This window comes from Macaca thibetana, chromosome 14 (assembly GCF_024542745.1).
Source record: "Macaca thibetana thibetana isolate TM-01 chromosome 14, ASM2454274v1, whole genome shotgun sequence".
NCBI classification, from domain to species: Eukaryota; Metazoa; Chordata; class Mammalia; order Primates; family Cercopithecidae; genus Macaca; species Macaca thibetana.
Genome location: NC_065591.1, coordinates 52,264,184 through 52,270,730, shown reverse-complemented (window position 1 = coordinate 52,270,730; position 6,547 = coordinate 52,264,184). Strand labels below are relative to the sequence as shown.

The window sequence follows — 6,547 nt, the reverse complement described above, 5'->3', positions numbered from 1 at the left end:
ACAGACAGAGAAAAGAAAGAGAAACAGTGACAGAGACACAGAGAGATAGAGAAACAAAGAAAGAGATACAGAGAAACAGAGAGAGAGAGACAGCGTAAGGGACACAGAGACAGAGACAGAGAGACACATACACAGACACCTCGTCGCTTGGTTCACTTTCAGCCCATTGTGTCTGCACGATGTAAAGAGAGATTTCTAGTTAGTGTGTGTGACTAGTGCCAACTTCCCAAAGAGGAGGATGCCTAAAAGTACTGTTTTCCTTTGTTTCATTTTTTCTTTTTCCTCCTTTTTCTTTCATAATTTTTCATACCTTCAAGTCTGAAAAGAAGGAATTCCAGGAAAGTGTCCCCCTCAATGAGTGAGCCATTTCTGAATGGGGCCAGAATAGCCACAACTAGGATTTTCCTCTGTCTCACCCCTTTTTCTACCCCCTACCTCCCATAGATTTTATTCTGAGTGAGACTTCGCTCCTACTGCACAGGGAGGTCCTCTTCTATCGGGCTGGGCCCTCACTCAGAATGCAAATGCCCCAGGGCTGAAAAGCACCTTTCACCAGAAATGTCCTAGCTGGAGTCTTTTTAGCCTTGACTGACAAGAGCATCCACACATTATAGAGCACTGCCTTCTTCCTGGCACTGCCATTTGGCTTAGCACCAAAAACTAAAGAAATCAAGCCTCAAAGGACGCACAGTGTTGTCCTGCTGGACAGAAGCCCATGCTGACCACATGAAAAGTACCATTTCTCCTGTCCAGCAGCCCACTGTGGCACTGCAGGCTGGGACCTGACAGCGAGAGGCTGCATGTTAGACGGAAGCAATGCAAAAAGGGTGTGGAGCTTGCAGCCTTAGCATTCACCACCATGCTGGCGGACTCCAAAGATAAACAGCGCACCCTTTCCCAGAAGGAGTTCAGGGTTGTTGCAACATCTCCCAGCTATTTATCTCAGGTAAAAGGTGCAGCAGGTCCTCCAGTTTCCTTCTTCCAGAGTAGGTATGCTTGCTTTTGTAAACTCGATATGACTAACATGTAAACCTTACACATCTGAGCAGGGCTATCACTTTAGGTGACTTTTCCTCGTGCTCCTTGGAGGAGCTGAGTTTTCATCTGTGCTAGGAAGGGTCTGATTGAAAAGGAAGAGCTTCAGTGGCCTCTGCAGAAGAAAGTCCACCTTGGAGAGCCTCTTTTAAAGGTCAGTCGAAGCAAGAAGTGGGCAGATCAGAGAAATAGTGCAGAGACACCAGAGCCCTGGACCTCAGTGCTAAGAAATTTTACACGAGGTTTTGGGATCAACGACGGCTCACCATGCTCTGTGGTTGACAAAACACCAGCTGTAGGCGTCTTTAGGGTTACCAGAGCAAGAGGTCTACAAAGGAGGCCAGTGATTGTCATGGGCTTGAGTCTTAAGAAGTTTCTAGGGAGACATTTGTTCAATGGTACAAAATGTCAGTTATGCAGGATGAATAAGTTCTGGATATCTATTGTGCAATGTGGTGACTACAATTAATAATGGGCTACTGTATACTTGAAAATTGCTAACAAAGTAGATTTTAAATGTTCTCACCACAAAAAAATGATAAGCATGTGAGGCAAGGGCATACTCATTCACTCGATCTAATCATTTCACAATGTGTACCTATACCAAAACATCGAGTTGTACACCATACATATATATAAAATTTTAATTTATCGATTAGCCTTAATAAAGCTGGACAGGGAGAAGAAAAAGAAGCTTCTGTGAGGAATGGATGATCTGAGCAATCATTGTGTTATTCTCTGAAACGGGCACATCTTGGCCTTCCAATTCTGGTCATAAGCATAAGGAATCCAAATTCCACCTGGGTCCATGCACAAACCTAAGATCATTGAAGTCATGTATTTTAGGAAGTACCATCTATACAGAACACAATGTGATCTACTGTACCAGCAGTAGAAATATTCTTGATTTACATCATTAGAAACCAAGGTTCAGAGAATAATTTGAGCAAGAACACAAGGATAAAGTAAGGACTAGAACCTTGCTCAGTCTGCCCACTGATCTTTCTACTTGACCTCAATTTCTCTTGTGGCCTGATATAAGGCTTTACATGCAGGAAGCACTCCATAAATGTAAAATGGAACTGGGGCCTTCTGGAGGCTTTCTGAATATCTAGGGCCTTCTCAAGGCTATGACTCAGCCACTGGGACAAAGAGAGTGCAAGCAGATCTTCAGAAGAACTGGGAGTTTTTTGGAACAAAGCCCAAACTAGCAAGTGAGAGATTCCAAGCTGCCGGTTGCCTGGCTTCTCTCATTCTGGGTAGGACTACAGCCTCTCTCTGAATTGCTGACTTCTCTGAGTTCCTGAACCACTTACAAACACTTCAAAACATTGTCTGCCCTCTTGGCAGAAGAGAAACTTTGACTTTCTTTGGTTAGTTCTCAAAAGCCAAAATCTCCTAGATGTCTGTTCTCTTTTCTCAATCTTTGCCTGGGATTTGTGGCTATAATTTCTGTGGTCACCATAAGAAAACTTTTTATTTTTTAATGTTACAAATTTTCGCTGTGTGCTTCCTATGTGCTAGGACTAGGTTGCGTGTGCCTAAAATACATGTGGCTCTTCCTGCCTCCATTTCACATAAGATAGCTGGGAACAGGGAAGGGAAACTCTACAAACTTAAGCTATTATGGGTATTTCTATAATTTTCTTCTTTTTAACAATCAATATGAAACTTAAGAAAAATAAAATAGTTAATTACAATAGCATTGGCTGGGCGTGGTGGCTCACGCCTATAATCCCAGCATTTTGGGAGGCCGAGGCAGGGGGATAACTTGAGTTCAGTAGTTTAAGAGCAGCATGGCCAACATGGAGAAACCCCATCTCTATTAAAAATACAAAAATTAGCTGGGCGTGGTGGTAGGCACCTGTAGTCCCAGCTACTTGGGAGGCTAAGGCATGAGAATCGTTTGAACCCTAGAGGCAGAAGTTGCAGTGAGCCGAGATCATGCCACCACACTCCAGCCTGGGCAACAGAGTGAGACTCTGTCTCAAAAACAAAAACAAACAAATTTAAAAAAAAAAAACGAGAGGAGGCCAACATGGCCAAAGAGCAGTGGGAAATGCAGCACCAGATGAGGCTGAACAGGTGGACAGCGGCCACTGGTGCAAGGGCTACTCTAAGTTACCATAAAACGATGGGTTTCGTTAGATTTTAATTCTACACGTAAAAGTAAGATCTCAAAAACTAAAATTAAAAACAGAGCTAAATCCTTATCTTCCCTAGTGGGAAGTAAACATATAACATCTAAACCAAAAAAATAGGAAGTAACATTATAAACGTTATTTAGAGATAATTTCTAAAGAATTAAACAGGTTTAAAGTGGTCCCTCCAGGGAAAGGGAAATGGGGGCGTTCCTTCTATCCCCAGGCATTCTCTTACCTTATCCTCTTTTTTTCCCCTCAGAGCACCTAACTCTATCTGAAATCACATTGTCTACCTCACTCCCTTGTGCCTGAAGTGAGAACAAGCTCATGAAGAAGAAACGTTTATTTTCTGCCCTTTAGGATTTCTTCCAGCCTAGCTCCTCCTACACCATAACTTGGAGTTTCTATCGGTCTCCCTCATGGAGCTATGCACTCCAGGAGGGCAGAGACTGTGTTACAGTCATTTCTGTATCCATTGTGCCTGGTACAATGTCCAGCAAATAGCAAACCTCAGTTTATTGGATCAGGTTAAATTGCATTGAATTGAATTCCTTTCTGGGTCCCAGGCTACAAGAATCAGTAGCTCTGCTAACGTGTAGCCTTTTAGCCTCACTGCAATGTGCTTTATTTCAACTGCTAACTCCTACTTAGCAGGCAATTGTATAAACATACCTCAACAAGAGAACGGTCAATTGTTTCCCCTTTGACTACATGGCACATGTAAAGTTTGGAAAACCACAGAGGTATCATTTAGTAAAACAAAGGCATACACAAATAATCTGATTTTTAACTACTAATTATATAAATAACAATCTCCTTTCTCCCTGGGTATAACTGGGCATTGGGTCTTTAGTGCCTGTGTAAGTGCTACCCTTCCTGCTAGAGGCTGAGAACCTGTAGGAAAAGAACCCAGGAATGAATGAATTAGAGTTCTTATATCCTAATAATGTTAACAATTACCAGCAGTTACAAAGTACTTTATGGTTCGCAAAGTACTTTTCATATGCATCATCTTGTTTAATTTCTACACTTATCCTGTGAGGGTAGAGCATCATTCCCATTTTATATACGAGGACACTATAGGTTCAGAGGTGAAATTAAATGGGCAGAGGCAGGGATTAGGCCAGATCATCTAACTCCAGAAGAAATTCAGCTTCCCGTACCTCATTACTCTCTGGGGAGGAGGGAAGCAGGTTGATGCTCAAAGATTCACGGGAGCTCGTGGTCAAAACAAACTTGGTAAACTTATGAAGGATGCTGTTGAAGCGACCTACCTAAGTAATGAGCAAACGCATCAACCGTGGCCACTGTTAGCCTTCGAGCATATCCTCCAAATAACCCACATCAAGCCTCAGGCATCTTATGTGTATGGAATAGAGGGCGAGACAGGGAACAGCTAAAGACTAACCTCATGTAGCGCTTAATATCTGCCAGGACTTGTTCTGAGCATGTTACAAATATTAGCTCATTTAATTATCATAACAACCGTACTTTACATAGTAAAACATAAAGAGGAAATAAAAGTAATAGCTAGAGGCCGGGTGCAGTGGCTCATGCCTGTAATCCCAGCACTTCGGAAGGCTGAGGCAGGTGAATCACAGGGTCAGGAGTTCGAGACTAGCCTCGTCAACATGGTGAAACCTTGTCTCTACTAAAAATACAAAAATTAGCCAGGTGTGGTGGCGGGTGCCTGTAGTCCCAGCTACTCCAGAGGCTGAGGCAGGAGAATTGATTGAATCCGGGAGGCAGAGGTTGCGGTGAGCCAAGATCGCACCACTGCACTCCAGCCCGGGCAACAGAGTGAGACTCTGTCTCTAAATAAGTAAATAAATAAAATAGCTAGAGCAGTGGTCAACAAGCTGCAGCCAATGAACCAAATTGGCCCACCACCTGTTTTTGAAAATAAAGTTTTATTGGAACACAGTCACAACATTCATTTACATATTGTCTATGACTGCTTTCACAATACAGTGGCAGAGTTGGATAGTTGTAACAGAGATCACTTGGCCCACAAAGCCTAAACTATTTACTATCTGACCCTTTACAAAAAAAGCCTTGCCAACCTCTGATTTAGATGAATACTCCTCTTTTGGCATGTATATTATAAGGACACTTTTTTAATGCATCTGACCCTCCCATGAGACTATAAGCTCTTTATATGCAGTGAATATGCTTTATTCATCCTCACAACTTAGCAGTTGGTACAGTGGCTGCCATAGAGTGGACCTAGAACAAAAATGTGTAAAGTTTCAGGAAAAATTGTGAGTAATAACAATAGACTGTTAAAAGTTTCGTAGATATAATGTAATACCTAGACCAAACACTAAAGAGCTATCAAAGAGGCACATTAAAAAACAATATGGTAAATCAAAATGGGATTCTAAGAAATGACCAACTAACTCACAGGAAGGGCAAGGAAAAGAAAACAGAAAGACAAAAAAGAGTGAACAAACAGAAAACGAAATATAAAATGGTAGACTTAAGCTCTAACATATCAATGACACTAAATGTAATAGTCTAAATACACCAGCTGAAACACAGAGTCTATGGCCATACCACCCTGAATGCACCTGATCTCATCCAATCTTCGAAGATAAGCAGGGTCAGCCCTGATTAGTACTTGGATGGGAAACCACCTGGGAATACCAGGTGCTGTAGGTTTTTTGTTTCTTTATTTGTTTTGTTTTTTAGACAGGGTCTTACTCCGTCACATAGGCTGGAGTGCAGTAGCTCACTGCAACCTCTGTCCCCCAGGCTCAAGCAGTTCTCCCACCTCAGCCTTCCAAGTAGAAGTAGCTGGGACTACAGACACTTGCCACCACACGTGACTGATTTTTTTTTTTTTTTTTGTAGACACTAGGTCTCACTAAGCTGGTCTTGAACTCCTGGGCTGAAGCTATCCACCTGCCTTGACCTCTTTTGAATTACAAGCGTGAGCCACCATGCCCAGTCAGTAGGTTTTTTCAAGACTGGAATCGTGTATTGAAAAAACAAATTAAATTAAAATTAAAAGAGTGGATTAAAAAACATGACTCAACTATGTGCTACCTATAAGAAACTCACTCCAAAGACAATAACATAGGTAGGTTGAAAGTAAAAGGATGGAAAAGGTTGTATTCGTTTCCTATTGCTACTATGACAAATTACTACAAACTTCATGGCTTGAAAGAACACAAATGTGTTATCCTACAGTTTTGTAGGTCAGAAATCTGATACAGGTCTTACAAGGCTAGAGTCAAGGTGTTGGCAGGGCTGCATTTACTTCTGGAAACTCTGGAGATAATTTGTCTTCTTGTCTTTCCCAACTTTCTAGCTTCTAGACGTCATCCACATTCTTTGGCTCATGACTCCCTTTCTCCATCTTCAAA

At 42.0% G+C, this 6,547-nt stretch overlaps 1 pseudogene; it reads left to right on the top strand.

Moving 5' to 3' along the window:
* The first annotated feature begins 5,721 nt into the window (after nucleotides 1-5,721).
* Nucleotides 5,722-5,840, top strand: LOC126936634 (uncharacterized; annotated as a pseudogene).
* The last annotated feature ends 707 nt before the right edge of the window (nucleotides 5,841-6,547 follow it).